General features: G+C 42.1%; 1 pseudogene across 1 annotated transcript; it reads left to right on the forward strand.

The window, feature by feature from the left end:
- Window positions 1–19,705: 19,705 nt before the first annotated feature.
- Window positions 19,706–20,169, forward strand: LOC309543129 (small ribosomal subunit protein uS17-like; annotated as a pseudogene). The gene has a single exon. The product of its transcript is annotated as a small ribosomal subunit protein uS17-like (transcript).
- The last annotated feature ends 2,766 nt before the right edge of the window (window positions 20,170–22,935 follow it).

The raw sequence follows: 22,935 nt of genomic DNA on the forward strand, positions 1-22,935 counted from the left end.
GCAAATGAGCCTTTGCAGTAAAAGGTCTGGTGACACAGTAGATTCCACCTGATCTATACATTTGTGCCACTCTATATTCTCCATAATTTGCTCCACAGAATCAAGATGGAGGTAATTCCGATGATTGTCATCACATTGAATTGGTGCAGAAGGATGTAACACATACACATGCCCAGCTTTCAGGGCCCGTGGGCCCTTCCAGGTCATCCAGGCCTTTATGTTTCAAGGGCCAGTGTTCCATTCTGCCTCTCGGTTGTTGGCTTTAACGCCATGGATGTTGAAGCTACAGTCTGAAGGGACAGGGGCCTTTTGGGTTCAGTCCTCCCTACCCTCTTAAAGGCTATAAAAGTCTATTGTTGCACCCATGAAGGTTTATTTTGTTTGGTCAGAGTCAAGGAACTTTCATAATAAGTGCTGAGTAAGACATATTCTGACTTTCCTCCAGTTAAATCTGAACCAGCATCTGGTTTTGAGTACCATTAAAGGACAAATATTAGCTTCCCTTTTTATGCTTCCTGAGGTTCTCACAAGGGTCTCCCTACCTCTCGCTCCACTATTGGTAGAGGAATCAAACAGATTATCATTTTGATTTATAATCTGAGAAATAGGATTTCTCCCTTTCTTGTTGAGACTTAGTTTACCAGATCTGTTAGTGCTTCATGCGCTTTTCATCATCAGACGTCTGTCTCTCAGATTTGCAAAGCTGCCACCTGGGAGTCTGTTAACACATTTGTTAAGTTCTTCCAGTTGGATATTCAGACCTAATTTAATGCTGATTTTGAGTCTGTCAAGCCTATCTTAAACCCATTTGTTATGCAGACACCTTGTGTTTTTATGTTCTACATTGTAATGCTTTTGGATGTCCTTGTCAAAATGATTTAAGAGCCTGCGTACGATTAGGAAAATAAATAAGTCTTTTCAACCAGGGGTGCAGCAATTGCACTTGCAACTGGGCCCTGGTATTCCACCAGTGTGCCACATGTAAGCAAAAAATGGTGCAACAACTCTAGGATGCTTACCGCTGTGACAGATGTAATGGGTTGCCCTGCTGAAAGCTCACATTAGAGATCTGGAGGAGTTACAACACTGAGCGGAAAGGACAACCTTGAAAAGAATCCTCTGCTCACTGAGCAGGTGGTCAATAGGGTTGATGTGAAGGGGGGGGGGAGGGCAAGTCAGGATTATCAGGTAGGAAGATGGGTTAATGTAGTTAGAGGGAGTGGTAAGGGCTCACAGAAAAGGAAGGACAGTCCTGTGTTTGTGCACCAAAATGGATTTACCAAGTTGAGTGAAGCTATGGAGGTGGCAAACACAGAGGTGGCGGCCATGGATGTCACTGCTACCCCTAAGAGCCGGGAGAACAGTCTACCTAGTAGGGGTGGTGAGGGTTGTGCAGTTTGGCCTAGACAGTTTATTGGTAATAGGGGATTTTATATTCTGAAGGACTGATAGAATAATTTGTCCCCAGGATCGACTCAACTGAATGATGTACTGTCTCCATGGTGCTAGGGTTCCACATGTGATTGATAAATTACTGTGAGGGGCTGGGCATGACCCAGCTGTCTTTGTCCATGTTGGAACCAATGACAGAATACATAGAAGGTGGAGGTTCCTTAAGAATCAATTTAAAGAACTAGACTGCAAGTTGAAGGGAAGGACCTCCAAGGGATATTCTCTGAAATATTGACTGTGCCATGCACAATACAGAAAAGACAGGGGGAGTTGAATGCATGGCTAAAGACCGGGTGTAAGAAGGAAGGATTTGAGTTTCTAGAGCACTGGGCTTAGTTTTCATTGGGGTGCAACCTATATGCTAAAGATGGCTTTCACCTAAATGGAAGGGGGTCTGCTGTGCTGGGGGGAAAGTGTATGGGGAGGCTGAAGGAGTATTTAAACTAGGATTGAGGGGGGAGGGTGACCTAGAATTCAGTTAGTCAGACTGGTCAGTTATGGGTCAGACATTAATGGAGAGTGGAATGGGAATATATCGGGGGAGGGCTATGGCAGGTGACAAAAAGGTTCCCATGTTACAAACAACCATTGACAATTATAGTGCTATTTGTACTACTAAAAAGGATATGTAAAACACAAGAGCAAAATGTAATAATGCATTTAAGTGTTTGTTCGCCAATGTCAGAAGTCTTCCAAGCAAAATTGGAAGCTTTGGTGCATGAAGAGAAGTATGAGTTAATCAGTATTGCTCAAACTTGGCTTCATTCTTCACATGACTGGGCTATTAATATTCCTGGCTCTGCACTCTTTCAGAGAAACAGGGTAAAAAAGAAAGGTGACGGTGCCAGTCTCTATGTGAGAAGTGATCTCAAAGCGAGTGTGAAAGAGGACCTAGTTGTTGGAGAGTGTGATGAGGCTGAAGCATTATGGGTGGAACTGCATATAGACATGCATAGTTCAAAGTTACTCATTGGAGTTTGTTATAGGCTACCCAGTGTTAATGAGGAGGTGAAGATTCAGCTCCTTGCACAGAAAGGGAAAGAGCTGCAAGGGCTGAGAGGGTGATAATAATGAGGGATTTTAACTACCCTGATACTGACTGGAGTAGTGGCACTGCAGTACAGTTAAAGGGAAACATTTTTTAAACCTATTACAAGACAATTTTCTGGTCTAGTTCATAGAGGTCCCGACTAGGAATGATGCTCTGCTGGACCTGGTAATCTCAAACCATGCAGAGCTTATTACTAATGTTCATATAAAAGAAGATCTAGGTAGCAGTAACCATAACATGATCTCATTTAATGAAGAACAAAGATAAAACGAGATGTGGGATTTCAAAGGTGCTGACATTTACCAAATTGTAACTCTAACGTATACCAAAGTTAAAACATTTCATATTTATTAAACAAAAAAATATAAAAAACACACAAATCCATAAAATCAAAGGCATATCATTATATTACCCTACAACATTGTAAAGCTGGAAAGTTGTTTAAATGTTTTTTTTGCACTCTCATTTTAACATGTTTCGCCGTATAGGCTTCTTTAGGAAAATGTGCACTATGTTCCAACTTTCAACTTTACTGTAGTAATCTGTAAATACATTTTTTCTTATTTATGACTTTGTAGTATTTCTAGTTTCTTGTGAACTTATTGAGGGACATCCGCAGGACTGATCCTCACACCCCATGCAGCAGGGGTAATTTTGAAACAACAATGTCAGACTACTCTGGTAAGACATGGGAGGGGTTTATGACTGAAGTTGAACTGGCCCGTTCTAACAACGTTGCTTCTGAAGCAAACTTTGGTAGCTTCTTTTGTGGGCTACAGAGACTGGTTGAGAAGAAGACCAGGATATTCTGGCATAGACAATATTTTGACAAATATATTACAAATCAGGTGGTCCCATGGGGATTACGTATACACATTTTTCCTTAAATAAGAAAAGTTGAACCAGAGGTGAAAAAAGCCTGGGAGTCTAATTTTCAATCTTCTTCCATAACTATGATGCAAATTTTGCGTGACTAATACGAATCAGATATCAGTAATCTGGATAAAGAGATACAGGGTTGGCAGGATGAGCACAAGACCTCGGTCTCTTATCCGGGCTATGCTGATAGAGATAAAAAACTTAAAGAACATCTCACTCAATATGCTACCACTCTCATAAAAACTAAAGAATCAAGTTCATCAGCTACAAAAAAGCATATGATGTGGAACAGGCTTACAAGTGGGCTCAACAGGGCAGTCAAAGCCGTAGGGGTCATTTTAATTTAGAATTTTCATCTAATAAGTATATAAGAAGTGAATCTGATATTTCCTCATTATCTTCAGTGTCATTTGTACCATTGGGACCATATTCAGATGGCGTGTTTAATGCTTCCAAGAAGAAGAAAAACAATGGGGACAATAGTGCATTTCCACATCCTAGAAAAACACATGTCCCTAATAAAGATAAACAGGCATGTTCCAACCGTACACACCGTAAGTGATAATTGCACCAACACATCGGTTTCACAGACAGAACCATGCACAGCCCCAATCTTCTGCCCCACAACCAATATAGACTCCAGAAAACCACTTAACACAGTACCGACACCATTCAAACAAATTACTCAAGCCCCAAAGTAGATGGGCTTGCCCCCACTTTGGTGGGGGCCGGGAACAATACGACATTATCAATTTGTCATCCTATCCTCCTATCCCTTGTCAGAGCATGAGGCCTTGGTCCTGCGACTTGGCCTCACCTGTCCTGATCAGGATGCTGACAGATTTGAGCTGATCAAAGATCTACACCTGTTTGCCAGGCACCTGATGTACAAGGTACTTTACGATAAAACCCCAAATCTGGATGTATTCCCCACATTTGACAACTCTGTGTTGACAAGTACTTCCATAGAGGAGCTGAGGGCTCCTATATAGGGCATATAGGAGTTCTGGGATGAGAGTAACCCAGAGGAAGAGTTAGAATCTCAAGACAATCAGAATGACCCCCCAAATATTTTTTCATGCTCACCTTTACATCCCAAGTCCCCCCCCCCAAGTATTATAAACTTAAGTCTAACTCTTTTACCATACTGCAGGGCAACCCTAATATTTGGGCGTTTGTCCTGCAAGTAACCAAGGCTATAGAAAATAACAACTGGAAATCAGGCCCACGGTGTAACTTGCCCACACCACAAAGAAAGGCTATAAAGTCATTACAGAATAACAAACACATCATAATAAAACTTTCAAACAAAGGTGGAAAACAAAGGTGGAAATCTTGTAATAATGAATAGAGAGGGTTATGAAAAAATGTGCTATGACATTATTCGGAATGAACAATGGAACAGACGAGTACCGGCCTCATACGTACAACAAAGTACAATTAAATTTCAAAATATTTTGATATAGGCACATCAACAGGGCCTGATCGATACCAAGACGTTGAAATTCTTGGATATCAAACATCCAAGAACTCCAATGTTCTATGTCTTGCCCAAGGTTCACAAGAATATAACGTCTCCCCCAGGTCGCCCTATTATATCACGATGTACATCACTTACGGAAAATAACAGCTGTCTAGTTGATGAATACCTATACTCTCATGTTAAAGGTTTGTTTTCCTATGTCAAGGACACTATTGAAAATGATTGATGGACTACAGGTTCCAGCTGGTGCCTGGTTAGTTGCTATCGATATCGAGGCCCTGTATAACTCCATCCCTCACTGACGTGGTATAGAGGTCATCAAAGACATGTTACGTGAACGAGGCCAAGAATCTTGGAAATACAATGATTTTATTGTACAATTACTTTCCTTTATCTTGACTTATAACATCTTTATTTTCAAGTGCTCCCACTACTTCCAGGTGCAGGGGGTGGCTATAGGGGCGAGATGTGCCCCCTCATATGCCAACCTGGGGGGGTGGGAGAAAGACTGTTTTTTCTACTGAGAAAGGGATGGAGGAACTTAATAGTATAGTGGCCTGGTACCGTTATATAGACAATGTATTTATGGTCTGGGCAGGATCAAAAAATCATTTAGTTAATTTTCTAGATAGTCTGGGACACAACACATACAACCTCAAATTCACAAATATTTATCATTTGGAAAGGATTACTTTCTTGGATGTAAAAATCTTTATAAATGAGGCAGGAGTTCTGTGTTCCACACTCTATAGGAAACCGTTGGCTGGGAATACAGTATTGCATGCCACCAGCTCACATCCTGAACCTTTAATTAACAGCATTCCATATAGTCAATTTCTTAGAATCAGACGTAATTGTACCATAGTGACAGATTTTTTGAGGGAGGCCAATGCCCTACGTGAACGTCTTCTACTCTACTGAATGAGGGTACCAGCTTTAAATCATTCCTGTGAGGGACATAGTATGGCTTTTCCAAATATGGGAATGTGCACCTTGAGGAAGTCCCCTGCTGTGATTGGGTGTGAATTTGTCCTGTGTATGTCCCAATGTGAACTCATGAGTTTCTCATGGGTTGCTTTGTATTAACGTTCTTGATTTTCTCTATGTATATTAGTTAATATGGTTTGCACGGCCTTAGTGCGGTGCAAAGGAAATAGGCGGGTTACTGTAATGATGGGATAATTATATATGGTTTTTACATTGTAATATCCTTTAATGTTCATTATTGAATATGGGATAATTTTTACCCATATGCATCCTTTCTGCCTTCACCCATCACCCAGCAGTATTCCATTAATTGATGCTTTACTCCCATCAATAACACTCCTTTTTTTTCCCTACAGAATCTGTTGACATCAGCGTGCCCTTGTTTTGGGGGTCATGGACTTCCTCCAGGAGTCTCAGTATGGACGCCCGAGGCATGTCACCCCCCTCGGGCATTATGCGCCCCAGGGTCAGGTCTTCCTTTTAGAGGAGCCTGACCAGACAGGTGGGTTCTCCCTTGGGGCTGGGTCACGTGCCGCCCGGTAGGGGGACTGCGCTTTGGGCGGCGCTGGGGCTTGCATGGCACTGGATTGTGTTATCCGACAGGTGGGATGTTTATTTTGGCGCAGGGTGTTGCGACCCACTCCCATTGGTGGCCCCTCGTGGGTCATACCGCCCACTTGCCTACCGTCAGTAACACGGGTGCTCTGTGCATGCGTGGTTCTTGCATCTGGGTCACAGGGCGAGTTGAGTCTGCATCCACATCCCACCATGACGTCTTGACGTTTTGGTGGGGTGGAGAGGAGTATAAAGCTCCTCATGGCAGCGGCCACATTGAAGGAGTCTGGGGAGCTGGATGGTCATTTTGCTGCAGGCAGGTGGGAACTATTATATTATTCAGTCAATAGTAAAAATAATGGTTTGAGCTTTGTTTGGGCCATGGTTGATGGCCTTTTCTCTTCCCTAACAGAGTCCAGTTAGGTCTATGGGACCTTTGGTCTGTGACAGTAATTGGGCCCTGTTCTGTCCTGGAGGGAAGTATTTTGGACTGGTATATTTAAATACCCACGAGTGACTGCTTTTAGCAGACAACCTTGCTCCCCTGTTTTTGTGCATTTTTGCGATAATAAAAGTAAGTATAGGCCATTGTAGGAAAGCTGAGGTGTTACAGCAGGAATGTTGTCCTGTTGATTTTACATAATGATTGTTTGCTTATTTATTTGTCTATAAATGGGTCCTTATGCTCCTCTCTGCGGGAGACTCGGCATTTGTTCTTGGCTCCATTAGCTTGGGCACGTTGATGTTACTATTTGGTAAATGTCAGAACCTTTAAAATCCCACATATTGCTTTATCTTTCTTCTTGATTTTACTGGGATGTTGGTGCTATTGTTAAACTTTAAATTTAATCCTGGTGTTGCTCACATAACTATCCAAAAATGATTTCATTTAATGTTAGCTGTAAGCAAATAACACATGTGGAAAAGATAAAGACATTTAAATTTAAGAGAGCAGTTTTTCCAAGGATGAGGGCTGCTCTCTAAGACTCTCTAAATGCTGACCAGAAATGGGAATTCTTCAAAAAGACTGTATGCAAACTCACTGCAAAGTATATTCCCATGGGCAGTATGTTTAAAAGGCTAAAAATAAAAATGTGGCTCACAGCCAAAGTTAAAAAAACTATAAATAATAAGAAAAGAGCTTTTAAAAAATATAAAAATGAAGGAACACTATCATCGTTTAAATGTTACAAAGAATATAACTAAGTAAAAAGGAAATAAAGGACGCATACATTCAAAACAAATGACATATTGCAAAAGATAGTCATGGTCTGAAGCTGCATGAGTGCTGCCCGCACTGGAAAGCTATAGTTCATTGAGGGAACCATGAATGCCAACATGTACTGTGACATACTGAAGCAGAGCATGATCTCCTCCCTTTGGAGACTTTGCCGCAGGGCAGTATTCCAACATGATAACGACCCCAAACACACCTCCAAGATGACCAGTGCATTGCTAAAGAAGCTGAGGGGAAAGATGATGGATTGGCCAAGCATGTCTCCAGACCTAAACCCTTTTGCGCATTTGTTGGGCATCCTCAAACAGAAGGTGGAGGAGCGTAAGGTCTCTAACATCCACCAGCTCCGTGATGTTGTCATGGAGGAGTGGAAGAGGACTCCAGTGGCTACCTGTCAAGCTCTGGTGAACTCCATGCCCAAGAGGGTTAAGGCAGTGTTGGAAAATAATGGTGGCCACACAAAATATTCACACTTTGGGCCCAATTCGGACATGTTCACCTAGGGGTGTACTCACTTTTGTTGCCATCGGTTTAGATATTAATGGCTGTATGTTGAGTTATTTTGAGGGGGCATCAAATGTACACTGTTATACAAGCTGTACACTGACTACTTTACATTGTAGCGAAGTGTCATTTCTTCAGTGTTGAGTGGGCAAATGCTCACATTCGATGGTGTCTGGCATTTTGGAGAGGAGTTCTCTTCACAGATGAATTCCGGTTTTCACTGTACAGGGCAGATGGCAGACAGCGTGTATGGCATCGTGTGGGTGAGCAGTTTGCTGATGTCAACATTGTGGTTCGAGCGGCCCATGGTGGCGGTGGACTTATGGTATGGGCAGGCGTATATTATGGACAATGAACACAGGTGCATTTTATTGATGACACAACAAATTGATGGGATTGTAAGCGCTCCCCAAAACAATAACAGGTGGGCACTGGGATCACAGATAAAAACTCATGATGAATAATCACAAATAATAAGTGTCACATTTACCGTATTAAAAACTGGTGAAAATACTGTTGAGCAGGATACATCCAAACAGTGAGGCAGTACCTGTTGTAGGAGCCAGGGGGGTGGATGGAAACGTCTCTCCAGCCTCTCAGATGGTGAAGGAGCCTGAGGGGCAGCCGCACAAGGGGAGTAGCAGAGAGGGGGAGATGTGGCCTGAGGGTGGTGGGGGGGGAAAGGCACAACCCCCCCATGGACCGAACCGGCTGCAGGTCCGCAGCACGCCGGTGTCTCCTCGCCTTAGCTGTCCTGAGCGGCGCCGGTGGATGACGTCATCGGCAGATGACGATTAGCTCCCGGGAGTCCGTTCCTGGCTACAATGCAGATGGTAAAGGCAGCCTCACAGTGCAGGACGTAGCACACACCACAACAGCGGTCGCTTCCAGGAGATGGGGGGAAGATTGAACGCCACAAGGGGGGGTGTTTGTGGAGATGATGGAAATTGCATGTTTCGGGCCAAGCCCTTCGTCAAATCTCCAGTGGTATTGTGAAAAGGAAATTAAATAGAGGGGGAAGGAGGAGAAAGGAGAGATGTCACCACCCCCCGGCTCCCCCTTCAAACAGATGTCACTGATATAAACACAGGAATACCCACAAATACATAAATATACATGAATACATATTGAGCAGTAAATGTATGCATATGTCAGAACAAAAAATAAAAGAAATGAAAAAGACAAAATGGCTATGAGGAATAAAAGACAATAAGCAAATACAATGTGTGTGAAAAGTAAAAAGCATTAAACATTGTTAAAAAACATTATTGGAAAAGTATATGGAGTGTCTCAGGAAAAAGGGAGAGGAGGAAGGGGAAGGGGAAGGGAGGGGAGGGGGGGGGAGCTGTCCCATGCTCAGCTGGATCTGAGCATGGGACAGCTGCACCCCTGACATGGACTAATTGGCACTTCACTTATGGCCGTCCATCCCATTTAGCTTGACACCACAGGTTTTGGGATCTCTGATCATCCGGTTTCTAGCGCCAGGAATTCTTTGTACATGTTTGCGCATTTTATTGATGGCATTTTGATTGTACAGAGATAACGTGACGAGACCCTGGGGCCCATTGTTGTGCCATTTATCCAGGGCCATCACCTCATGTTGCAGCATAATAATGCATGGCCCCATGTTGCAAGGATCTGTAATCAGTTCTTGCATGGCCAGCATACTCACCAGACATGTCACCCATTGAGCATTTTTGGATGCTCGGGATCGGCATATACGACAGCGTGATCGAGGTCCTGCCAATATTCAGAAACTTTGCACAGCCATTGAAGAGGAGTGGACCAACATTCTACAGGCCACAATCAACAACCTGTTCAACTCTATGCGAAGGATATGTGTTGCACTGCATGAGGCAAATAATGGTCACACCAGATACTGATTGGTTTTCAAACCCCCCCCCCCCCCACCAATACAGTAAAACTGCACATTTTAGAGTTATATATAGAAAGTAACACCTAAAAAAAGGGGGTACTCCCCGCGCCTAGGAGTTTGTAATTAATTATAAAAATATAAATATATAAATATTAAATAATGTGACAAACTGTGATTTGTTAGCAGCAGCAGTAGTATAAAAGTGTATATGAAAAAAATTGTCCTATCTACAGCGCTTGCTAAAAAATGTGCAAATGTGCAAGATTGTGTGCAAACAAAAATTAATGGTGTAATCTTAATAATATATAATCATTTAGAGTTCATCTTTGTGCAAGTGTGCAAAATTATGTGCAAACAATAATTACAAATGTATTCTCAATGATTCGAGAGACTTAAAAAATATCAGAGACTTAAAAAATGTATATATATAGTTATTAAGAGTTCATCTTGGTGATATAAATAAGTTAATAAAGTGTAACAAAGTCCAAAATTCAGTTTTTTACCAAAAATAGTGAAAAGTGCTCAACAATAATATTCCATTAGTGATATATAAAGTGCAGGTTCTGGATTCCTTCTTCCCGGTATAATTTAAAAGATGGGTGACTTACCGAATGCAGTGGGTCTCATATACCCTACGATACTGAGACCAATCAAGCCTGTCGGTAGGTCCCCTTTAGATGTCTCCTGGCTGTGCTGGTGATGGTTTCCTCCTCACCGTTCCATAGGACAGCGTATGGTGTTGTTTAAAAGAAAAGGATAAAAGGCTCCAGATAGTATAATATTGTTTTTTTAAATGGATTTATTCCATAAAATGTGACAAAGTTTCCTTTGAAAATGTCACCGGATGTGACGAAACGCGTCAGAACGTGGAACGCACAACGTGGCGAGCATTGGAACGCAAGCCGGATCTACCTCCGCTCGCCACTCAGCATGGTTTATACCATTGAGTCACGGAAATTTATAAAACGATTTCTGCCGATCTTTGCCGAACGGTGCTAATTTGTTTTTTGGAAACTTTGTCACATTTTACCTATATCACTTTGCCCAGGAGCGGCTGCCTGCCACAGTATATCTGCGGTGGGCGGTCCTAAAGTGGTTAATATAATCTCCCTATTGCTTACTACTAAACTGAGGATAGCTGGAAGTGGGAAGGGGTTTTATAGCAGGATGTCCCTGCAGTTCTTGTTTTGCCATTGTCCTATTACCTGAAGGTAGCTGCATATAACTTTGCCATAATGAAAATAGAGCCTGTGTCCTGTACTGTACTCGAAGAAATGGATTTTATTGGTAAGTCAAAATAATTTTTTTCTTTTTTTTTTTTTCAGGCAGCTTTCTGTCAAACGGAGTATTCCAAAGGGTCCCCAGAGTAGTCTGTAGAATGTTGGAAGGATGACAGAATTTTATTGTTGATTCCGTGTTATGAACAATAAACTTTTTAGTGGACTTATCCCTTGTGGTGCTCTCATCCTGCCAATATTCTACACAGCACTCTACATGGAATCTAGTTTCATGTCCAACACACAAGAATTTTACTACATATGCTCACTTAGTATAATAGTGATACTGATCTGTTTAAAATTATATCCAGAATCATTGTATTATTTTATTATTTTCTTTTGAATTTTATTTACACCTGATTGTAATAAAAATGTAACCTGATTATGTGTAAAAATATAGAATATTCTATAAAGTAATTTCATAATTAGGATTTTAGCTTTATATGATCACTATTACTTCAATTATTTAGTTAATTTTATTGGTCTCATTGTAAATATTGGCTAAATAAACAGGATGTCTGGTCATCAAAAACAGAATTTGTATCCAATAATGTATACTTGCAAGGCTTGTTCTGTCGGATTAAGCTAACTCTGTTTGTTTTAACGTTAATTCAATTAAGCCATCAACATATTGTTTATCATATAACTTTCCCAACATGTTTTAGCACATTGTTACCATAAAATGATTGCAATGACTTGGCCTATGATTCATAGCCGTGTCTACATCACCCCCCAGCACACTGAGAGATCCTATGAATAGCGTAACAAATTTTGTTTTTCAGAAATTTTTATTTGTAACCGACACTTAGTTTGCACCATCAAACAAAAAAATACTTTTTATTGTCTGAAATTTGACTGCTTTAAAATGAATTTGGCAACAATGGTCTTGTGTGTTGGTTGAAAACATCTGCTGCTGCAAATCAATATCTGTTGATTGCAGGAACCATGGCAGATAAATTTGTATTACAGCCACATTTTGTCATCGTTTGTCATCAAAGAACTGCACTGATTGTTCTAGCACAATATGGACATGGTTTAGTCACATTTTCCAGGCTTGGTAGTGTAGACAATAAAAGCTGATTTTGTGGGTTTTTAAAATATTTTTTAAATTTGTTTTTGTTGCATTCCGTTGAAAAAATACACGCAATTTTAAAACATCCCTGCATGTCATTTGTAAATAACTTCTTTAACGTTGTTACAAAAATTGAATTATTGTATTATTTAAAATGAACACAGGCCATGCTAAAAGTAATGATAATAAAAAATAATTAATTTTGCCGTGTATTTTTAGATTATGTAGAAAATTATTTTGGCAAGACAATATTGGGATCAGAAAGCCTTTTATATCCTGAAATAGTAAGTAAAAAATAATATTGCCATAGCACTTTTCTCCCTGTGTACTGTAATGCTTAGCAATTTGATGCTGGGATCTTGAACCGGTTGCCGACCGCCCGCCGCCTTTTTACTGCGGCAGTGCGGCCCTCCTGTGTAAACCGACGTAAGTCTACGTCGGTCGCGCGCCGGCAGCTAGGGGGCGAGTGTGCACCGCCGGCGGCGCGCACCCACCCCCACTCGGCAGTGGGGGCTCCGATTGCCGCCTGAAACCCGTGATCATTCCCCGCTGAGAGAGAAGAACCGAACGGTCAGCTGTTGTGACGTAGGTATATTTCGCTCGCTCTCATGAGGCTAGGGGGCGAATGTGCGCCACTGGCGGCATGCTCCCAGCCCCCCTCATCAGCGGGGAAGTCGGTACGTGTGTCAGGCTGCTCCGATTGCCGCCTGACACCCGCAATCATTCCCCGCTGAGAGAGAAGAACGGTCAGCTGTTGGAAACACAGCTGACCGTTCTTCTCCCTGGAATGATCACAGAGCTCCTGTGATCCTTCTATATAGGATCGCAGGTCTCTATGATCATTTCACAAGCCACGCCCCCCCCACAGTTAGAATTACTCCCCTAGGCTCACATTTAACCATTTGATCACCTACAGTGTTAACCCCTTCCCTGCCAGTGTCACAGTAACAGTGCATATTTTTAGCATTAATTACTGTAGTAATGTCACTGGTCCCCCCAAAAGTGTCAAAAATGTCAGTTAGGGGTCCGATATGTCCACCGCAATGTCGCAGTCCCGCTAAAAATCGCAGATCGCTGCCATTACTAGTAAAAAAAAAAACAATAAAAATTACATAAGTCTTTCCAGTAGAGTTAGTAGACGCAATAACTTTTGCGCAAACCAATTAAAATACGCTTATTGCGATTTTTGTTTACCAAAAATATGTAGCAGAAAACAAATTGGCCTAAAATGTTAAAAAATTTCGATTGTTAATTTTTTTTTGAGAATGTCATATAGCAGAATGTGAAAAATATTGTTTATTTTCAGAATTGTCGCTATTTTTTTGTTTTTAGCGCAAAAAATAAAAATTGCACAGGTGATCAAATACCACCAAAAGAAAGCTCTATTTGTGGGAAAAAAAGGACATCAATTTTATTTGGGTACAGCCTTGCATGATCGCGCAATTGTCCGTTAAATTAACGCAGTGCCGAATCGCGAAATATGGCCTGGTCATTAAGGGGGAAAATCTTCCGGCCCAGAAGTAGTTAAATAAAAGGAATTTTAGGTGTTGCTATAAGCCTGGATTAATAGATGCGTGCTGAGTCCAATTTAAAAAAAAATCCAAAGAGGGTGCACAATGGATGGCAGTGAGTCCCATATTGTGTGTGCCGCAAGATAGAATGATCTAAAAGATTTTAAGGTGTAACTTTCTTTTCTCTGAGGAACAGAGGGAGTGTGTGGGAGTATGGGAAACCAAATGTTCAGTCAGATAGGCAGGACTCAGGTTATTTAGGGCAGTGGTCCTCAACGCCCGGTCCTCGGGCCCACTAACAGGCCAGGTTTGCAAGATAACTAAATTACATCACAGGTGATCTCATTTGCTGCTCAGTGATTGCAGTATTCTAGTTTGCATCTCCCCAAGGTAATAAAAAATCTGGCCTGTTAGTGGGCCCCAAGGATCGGAGTTGAGGACCACTGATTTAGGGGCAGTGGCGGCCGGTGTACAGAGGGCGCAGGGGCGCTGCCTCCCATCCATGCGTCTGGCCCCCTAATCTGCATGCAGGCCGGACGCATGGAGTTCAATGGGATTTTTTTTTTTAATCACCTGATTAGAGCCAGAGGCTCTAATAGGGCGATGCAAAGGGTGGACACGGGGCGCAGAGCAGTGCGTCCCGAGCCCACCCATTGTGTGACAATAGCGAATGAAATTTCGCTATTGTCACACCGATCCTCCTCCTGGCCAATCAGGAAGCACGTCCGATATGCGCTTCCTGATTGGCCGCAAGGCAAACCCTTTGCCATTGGCCGAGGAGCCAGGAGCGGAAGGACTCGTGGAGACGCCGCCGGTCACCGGGACTCAGAAGAAGCCGCCCGCTGCCGCTGCTGCTGGAAGGACTCGTGGAGATGCGCCGCCGGTCACTGGGACCGAGAAGAGGCTGCCTGCCGCCGCTGCTGCTCCAGGTAGGTAAGGGGGCATGCGCGCTGATCTCTGCATTGGGAGCATGTATGCTGGTCACTGCATTGGGGGCACGCACGCTGATCTCTGCATTGGGGCATGTACGCTGGTCGCTACATTGGGGGCACACACGCTGATCTCTGCATTGGGGGCATGTACTCTGCATTGGGGGCATGTACTCTGCATTGGGGGCATGTATGCTGGTCACTACATTGGGGGCATGTATGCTGGTCACTACATTGGGGGCACGCACGCTGATCTCTGCATTGGGGGCATGTATGTTGGTCACTACATTATGGGCACGCACGCTGATCTCTGCATTGGGGGCATGTATGCTTGTCACTATATTGGGGGCATGTATGCTGGTCACTGCATTGGGGGCATGTACGCTGGTCACTACATTGGGGGCATGCACGCTGATCTCTGCATTGGGGACATGTATGCTGGTCACTGCATTGGGGGCATGTACGCTGGTCACTGCATTGGGGGCATGTATGCTGGTCACTCCATTGGGGGCACGCACGCTGATCTCTGCATTGGGGGCATGTATTCTGGTCACTGCATTGGGGGCATGTACGCTGGTCACTGCATTGGGGGCATGTAGGCTGGTCACTGCATTGGGGGCATGTACGCTGGTCACTGCATTGGGGGCATGTATGCTGGTCACTGCATTGGGGGCATGTTTGCTGATCTCTGCTTTGGGGGAATGGTATGCTGGTCACTGCATTGAAGGGGGCGTGTATGTTGGTCTCTGCATTGGGGGCATGTACGCTGATCTCTGCATTGAAGGGGGCATGTACACTGGTCACTGCATTGAAAGGGGGCACGCTGGTCACTGTGCATTGAAAGGGGGCACGCTGGTCACTGTGCATTGAAAGGGGGCACGCTGGTCACTCTGCATTGAAAGGGGGCATGCTGGTCTCTCTGCATTGAAAGGGGGCACGCTGGTCTCTCTGCATTGAAAGGGCACATTGGTCTCTCTGCATTGAAAGGGGGCACACTATACCTTAATTACTGAAGGCCCCTTTCACACTTTTGTGACCTCAAAGTCATGCAAGTTTTTACAGCGTTTTTTACCGCAAAGCAATGCCTATTACATTTTTCTGTTTGCGCCCCCCCAAAAATTTTGAGCACCAGCCGCCACTGTTTAGGGCATTAAGTAAGTAGGCCAATGTAGGGAGCAAATAATTAAGGTGATGTGGCAGTGGTGGAGTCGGTGGGTAAGTAGCCTTACTGCTGCATTCTGTACCAGCTGCAAATCATGTAGTTCTTCCTCAAGGAGTATTATAGCAGAGGGAGTTGCAGAAATCTAATCTGGATAATATAAAAGCATGGATCAATTTTTCATATCCTTTGATTGAATCATATGTTTGAAGCTGTGTATACTACAAAGAAAAGCTTTTTCATCCTTATGTTAATTTCATGAACCACATCCCATACATGGCCATACATGGACAGAAAATTGAATAAGAAATCGAGCTGGTGGGCCGATTGTTTAATTTTCATATGGTTTGTGTGCTCACTGTGATAGCTGATTTCCATTTCAAGATCAAAAATGAATTAACAAACATGCTGTTTTTTTTTTTTTTCAAATTAATGATTTTCTAATAATTTATAGGTCAATCGTTTTAAAAAAAAAAAAAAAAAATTAGGTGAAATGTGCATGAGCAGTTGGGGAATTAGTAAAAGTAAATCAGAAAAAAAAGATTTAGTGTTTAAAATATTTAGAAAAATATTTAAATTCACTGGAAATTTTCCTATAACATTACATTACATCTAATGATAGCTCGAAAGAAAACTTTGATATATATATATATATATATATATATATATATATATATATATATTTTTTTTTTTTTACATAATGTTCAGTTATTTTTCTAATCATTAGTGGGGTCAAATTGATGATAAACTACAGTGATGAGAACATTCAAAAGGTTTTCGTTTGTTAAAGTTCATTCATTCCAAAATCAAATGTTAAAAGCAAACAAAATCTTTAGATTACATAGTTACATAGTTAGTCAGGTTGAAAAAAAAAAAAAAGTCCATCTGGCTCAACCAACAAAAACAAAAAAAATAAAAACCCAACCATACAATCCCATATACACAATCCTATACCCGCAGTTAATCCAGAGGAAGGCGAAAAACCCCCAGCAAAGCATGATCCAATTTGCTACAGCAGGGGAAAAAAATGCCTTCCTGATCCCCCGAGAGGCAATCGTATATTCCCTGGATCAAATTTACCTATAAATATTAGTACCCATTTATATTGTGTACACCCAGGAAAGAATCCAGGCCTTTTTTAAAGCAATCTAGTGAGCTAGCCAGAACCACCTCTGGAGGGAGTCTATTCCACATTTTCACAGCTCTTACGGTGAAGAAACCTTTCCGTATTTGGAGATGAAATCTGTTTTCCCCTAGACGTAAAGAGTGCTCCCTTGTCCTCTGTGTTGACCTTAAAGTGAACAACTCAACACCAAGATTGACATTGGAATGCTCTGAGAATTTTTTTTATAAATTTTAGTTTGAAATTCTTCTAGTGCATGTATACCTAGCCTTTTTCTTCTAATGTTCCTGAGATGGTGGAATCCGATGATGGCTGATACTTGTTGCCTAATTGATTTGTCAGTGTGCAAGGTCACGCCCTGGCTATACACATGGTCTGAGAGAGAACATAAGATTTACATTCCCAAGGTTTAAACCAGCTGAATGTGTTTTTTGTCACTTAATGTTCACTTCTGCAATCCATTTACAAGCACTACTTTCTTGTCTGGGTTCAGTTTCAGCTTTTACAATTCATCCACGCTTGTATGTCAGTAAAACACCTGTTGATCTTGATCACAGGGTCACCAGTGTCTGTTTTGAAGGACATGTATATTTGCATGTCCTCTGACTGGCATTGGTAGCTAAGACCATGGTGTTGGATGATATTTCCCATGTATCTGACAAAAAACACTGGTGACACAAAAAAAAAAAAATATATGGTGTCCCAACAATGTATACACAATATGAATAAATATAAAATCAGTATTTATTACCACACAGTTCACTATTAAATTTTAAACTGAAATATATTAACATCTTTTTTTATACTTACAGTAGCACTAGTTACATAGTTTGTGAGGTTGAAAAAAGACATCAGTCCATCCAGTTCAACCTATGATGTGTGTGTTTGCTGTTAACCGTACATTGTATACCCCTGTATGTTGTGGTCTTTAAGGTGTCCATCTAATAGTTTTTTGAAACTATCAATGCTCCCTGCTGACACCACTGCTTGTGGAAGAGAATTCCACATCCCTACTGCTCTGACAGCAAAGAACCCCCTACGTATTTTAAGGCCAAACCGTTTTTCCTCTAGTTTTGTTGAGTCGCCACGCGTCTTATTGTATTCCCTTTCTCTGAATAGTTTGTTCCTTATGCTAGGGTCATCACCAGTACAGTATTTGTACATTGATATCATATCCCCTCTCAAGCGTCTCTTCTCCAGAGAGAATAAGTTCAATGCTTGTAGTCTTTCCTCATAGCTGATGTCCTCCATTCCCCTAATTATTTTTGTTGCTCTTCTCTGGACTCTCTCCAGTTCCAGCACATCCTTCCTGAGGACCGGTGCCCAGAACTGGACAGCATACTCCAGATGTGGCCAGACCAGAGTCTTGTAGAGTGGGAGAATAATCTCTTTATTTCTGGAGTGAATCCCCTTTTTTATAACATGCCAGTATTTTGTTGGCTTTGCTTGCAGCGGCTTGGCATTGCATGCCACTGCCAAGCCTGTTGTCCACCAGTACCCCCAGGTCCTTTTCCATCTTAGATTCACCCAGAGGTTTCCCCCCCTAGTGAGTAGCTTGCTTTCGTGTTTCTGATGCCCAAGTGCATTACTTTACATTTTTCAACATTAAACCTCATCTGCCATGTAGTTGCCCACCCCGTTATTTTGTTCAGGTCTGCTTGTAAGGTTTCCACATCCTGCATAGAAGATATTGGCATGCTTAGTTTAGTATCATCCGCAAATACAGAGATTGTGCTAGATATCCCCTCCTCTAGATCGTTTATGAATAAATTAAACAGGATTGGCCCCAGGACAGAACCTTGGGGGACCCCACTTTCCACACCCACCCAATCTGAGTACTCCCCATTTATCACTACCCTCTGGACTCAGTTCTCAAACTGATGACCATTCTGGTCTAGGCACTGCTGATAACATAAAGCAATAGAACCACAAATACTGAGAATCATTTTGTTTTCTATTTGGGTGCATTCTCTTTCAATGGCTACTCTACATTCGTCAACTGTTTTGTAGCATAAACTTTATCTTTTAGAAATCCCCATAAGGAAAAGACCAGAGGTCCGGTGAATGCTGAGGGTATCCTACTGAATCTCTTCGCCCCAACCCATCTGTTTGGCAGATTCTTATCAAGAGAGGCCTCACATCATGATGGTAGTGTGCCCCCCCCCCCCCCGCCTTGTTGAAAAAAAGTCCTCACCAAAATCTTCTTAAATATATGGCATGTTAGATTCCAGCTGCAAGTTCAAGTAAACGGCACCAATTACACGTTCTGTCAAAAAAGAATGGGCCAATTCATGCGCTGACAAGATGTTCCTCCATAATGTGTGGATTCTGAGGTGCCCAATAAGTACAAAAAAGTAAATTTTAAGTAATTCATTTAAAAGTGAACATTATGGTAAAAAATACAGGCTCTATAATCATTTAAATTGTGTATACTTTTTTTTTTTTTTAGCACACCTTGTATATTGATTTGGTATTATAAGTAATAAAACTATTTTTAGTCAATCAAAAGTGGGTAACACTCTTTTTCACCCGACAGGCCAAGATGGCGTAAGTAAATACATATTCGCCAGCACACCAAGGATCTTGCAAAAGCAGTCCAAAACCAAGATGGCGGATATCTAGACAGAGAGGGCTTATCAGAAGCAGCAAACTATCTTCCAGAACAAGAAGCGAGTGCCGGCAAAGAGAAGCTTCCACGATACTACAGAAATGTTGGTTTGGGTTTCAAGACCCCTAGAGAGGCAATCGACGGCACATACATTGACAAGAAATGGCCATTCACTGGGAATGTGTCTATTCGTGGTCGCATTCTTTCAGGTGTGGTCAAAAAGGTGAAGATGCAGTGCACAATTGTTATCCGCCGGGACAATTTGCACTTCATCCGCAAGTACAACCGTTCTGAAAAACGTCACAAGAACAGTTCTGTGCATCTGTCCCCTTGCTTCAGGGATGTTCAGATTGGAGATATTGTCACTGTTGGAGAGTGCCGTCCTCTCAGCAAAACTGTCCGATTCAATGTCCTGAAAGTAACAGAAGCTGCTGGAACCAAGAAACAATTCCAGAAGTTTTAATTGTAAAGCAGATGTTTCAGGTCAAATAAAATTTGTAAAAACCTCAAAAAAAAAAAAAAAGTGGGTAACATTTTTTTCATAACCACTATACATTTCCTTTAACAGTTACTTGTCCATTTGTTATAAGAATTACTTGTACACATATAAAAAAGAAAATCCGCTGGATTCTGTTAACCGCTTGCCGACCGCCGCAAGTACATATACTGCGGCGGTCAGCCCCGTGCAGGAAAAGTGTGGTACCGGTACGTCACTCGCCTGTGAGCCAATAGGGGGCGAGCGCGTGCCGCCTGAGGCGCGCTCCCGCCCCCGCTCATTCACGGACCCCCCCGCACGTATGACCGGCAGACCCGATGTCCACCGGTCACTCGCGATCATCAGTTACAGAGGGAGAAAGGCAGGCGGCTAATGTAAACAAAGCCGCCTGTCATTCTCCCTTGTGTAACAGCAGAGATCATACGGTCCTGCTATGTAGGACCATAGATCTCTGCTGTTACATGAAAAGCCACATCCAATCACAGTTAGAAGCACGCCCCTAGGACACACTTAACCCCTCGGTCTCTAATAAAGTTAACCCCTTCCCTGCCAGTGTAATTTTTACAGTAACAGTGCATATGTATAGCACTCATTACTGTAGTAATGTCACTGGTACCCCCAAAAGTGTCAATAATGTCAGTCAAGGGTCCGATCTGTCCGCCGCAATGTTGCAGTCCCGCGAAAAAAAATCGCAGATCGCTGCCATTACTCGTTAAAAAAAAACAACAAAAATTACAAAAATCTTTCCCTTAGTTAGTAATTGCAACAACTTTTGCGCAATTTTTTTTGGGGGGGGGGGATTTCATATAAAAAAATGTGAAAAATATTGTTACTTTTGCAAAATTGTCGCTATTTTTTGTTTATAGTGCATGATCAAAAAATCGCACAGGTGATCAAATACCACTAAAAGAAAGCTCTGTTTGTGGGAAAAAAAGGACGTCAAATTAGTTTAGGAACAGCGCCGCACGACCGCGCAATTGTCCGTTAAAGTCACGCAGTGCCGAATGCCGAATCGCAAAATAGGGCCTGGTCAGGAAGGGGGTAAAATCTTCTGGGGCTTAAGTGGTTAATCTTAAACACAAGACAATAAACTTTGACAAAGAGAAATTTGTAAAATTATTTTGCTATATGTTTATTGAGCACAATATTATATTAAAATATAATATAATATAATATAATATAATATAATATAATATAATATAATATAATATAATGGTAATACTTACTTTATGAACATTTATTTACTTTGCGACTAGCTCCACTTTAAACATTTTGTAGTATTTTTAGCAAACTGTAATAACACCTATGCACATGTGCCACTCACATGTTTAAAGGAAGATAAACAAGGTTTTTATGTCTCCACCTGTTTGTACTAGCTGAAATTCCTATGTGCATGTAACACACGGGTATTATAACTGAGCTGGGAAAAGATCTTCCCCTGGGAAGAAGTATGATGTCCTTGCATATGGAGCAGCCTCCTACCTCATCTACACATACCCTGGGAATCTGCTATGCAGTTCTTGAAGAAATAACTTTTTAAGGTCTCCTTCACACAGGACATATTACACCCATTCAAGGCTGTGTTTACCGGCATAGGGATGCACAGGTGTTCCATGCATCCCCAGCAGTCAGTCCCATTGATGTCAACTGGGACACAAGCAGCTGCACAGACTCAGATGCTGCGCCTAATTTGACATCTCTGCATTAAGGTAAAGAAAACATTCCAATACCAGTGCCCCTGGTATCTATCCCGTGTTTTGAGCCTGGCTTCAGTTCTTCTCTCCCTTCTCTGTGCTCTCACAGACTTGGCTGAGAGCAGTGGGAGATTGAGGAGGATAAGGGCAGTTTTGGCAGTGGTGGGACTTGCCGTGAAAGACTACCTTGTAGTCATTTGTTGACTACTGAAGCAGCTTGCAATGTTTGCCAATCTCTTGGACTGTAAGGCCACAGTTCCATCATTCTTTACTTCATTTATTTTGACAAATAGTTAGCTCCATCACTAAGATGCAGCAATCCAAGAAGCACCCCTTGACAATGGCCTATAGATTGAAATGCATTGGGAGCAAAGCTTGTGCTGACGTCATTACCCCAGCTGGAGCTAGCAGTGGCGTTGGTTGTGTTTACATGCAATTTATCCTTGTAAGTAGATGCACAAATTCTTAATACAATAAACTTGTGGGTTGCAATATAGAATGTTTGCTTATTTCTTACATGGATTAATATACATGGTGGAGCGGAAGTGCAAACAGTGAATCCCTGCTGATGTTGTCGGTTAAAAGGTTTTTAGATTGTGGTGGGGTTCTTTGTGAAAAAAATACTTAATTACCTCTCTGTGGCAGCTACAATAGTTGTACAAAAAAACACTACTTAGGTCCTGTTTTACTACATATTCACATCTTCTTCCATCGGGAGTCTCTGTGACTATACAGTAGCATGCAGGACCACTACCAAAAACACAGGTGTGCTAGCTGGTGGTCAAGAGGCTTTCTTCCCTCTCATGCACTGGCGAGTGTGTCAGAGCAAACAGCACTTCATGATCACTTTCCTGTAAGTGACACATGGCTGCTAACTGCAGCCTCTGTTTATGTTCTATGATGCTGTGATTGGTCACAGTGAACACATGGTACAGAGATACTGCCTTTAATTCTGTACATTTTTACCCGTGAGACACTGTATCCAATCACTGTACAATCACAGGACTGTGCACACGCAGGTATGCAACATTCTCTCCTA

This window comes from Pelophylax lessonae (genome assembly GCF_965119305.1).
Source record: "Pelophylax lessonae genome assembly, chromosome: 13".
Classification (NCBI taxonomy): Eukaryota; Metazoa; Chordata; class Amphibia; order Anura; family Ranidae; genus Pelophylax; species Pelophylax lessonae.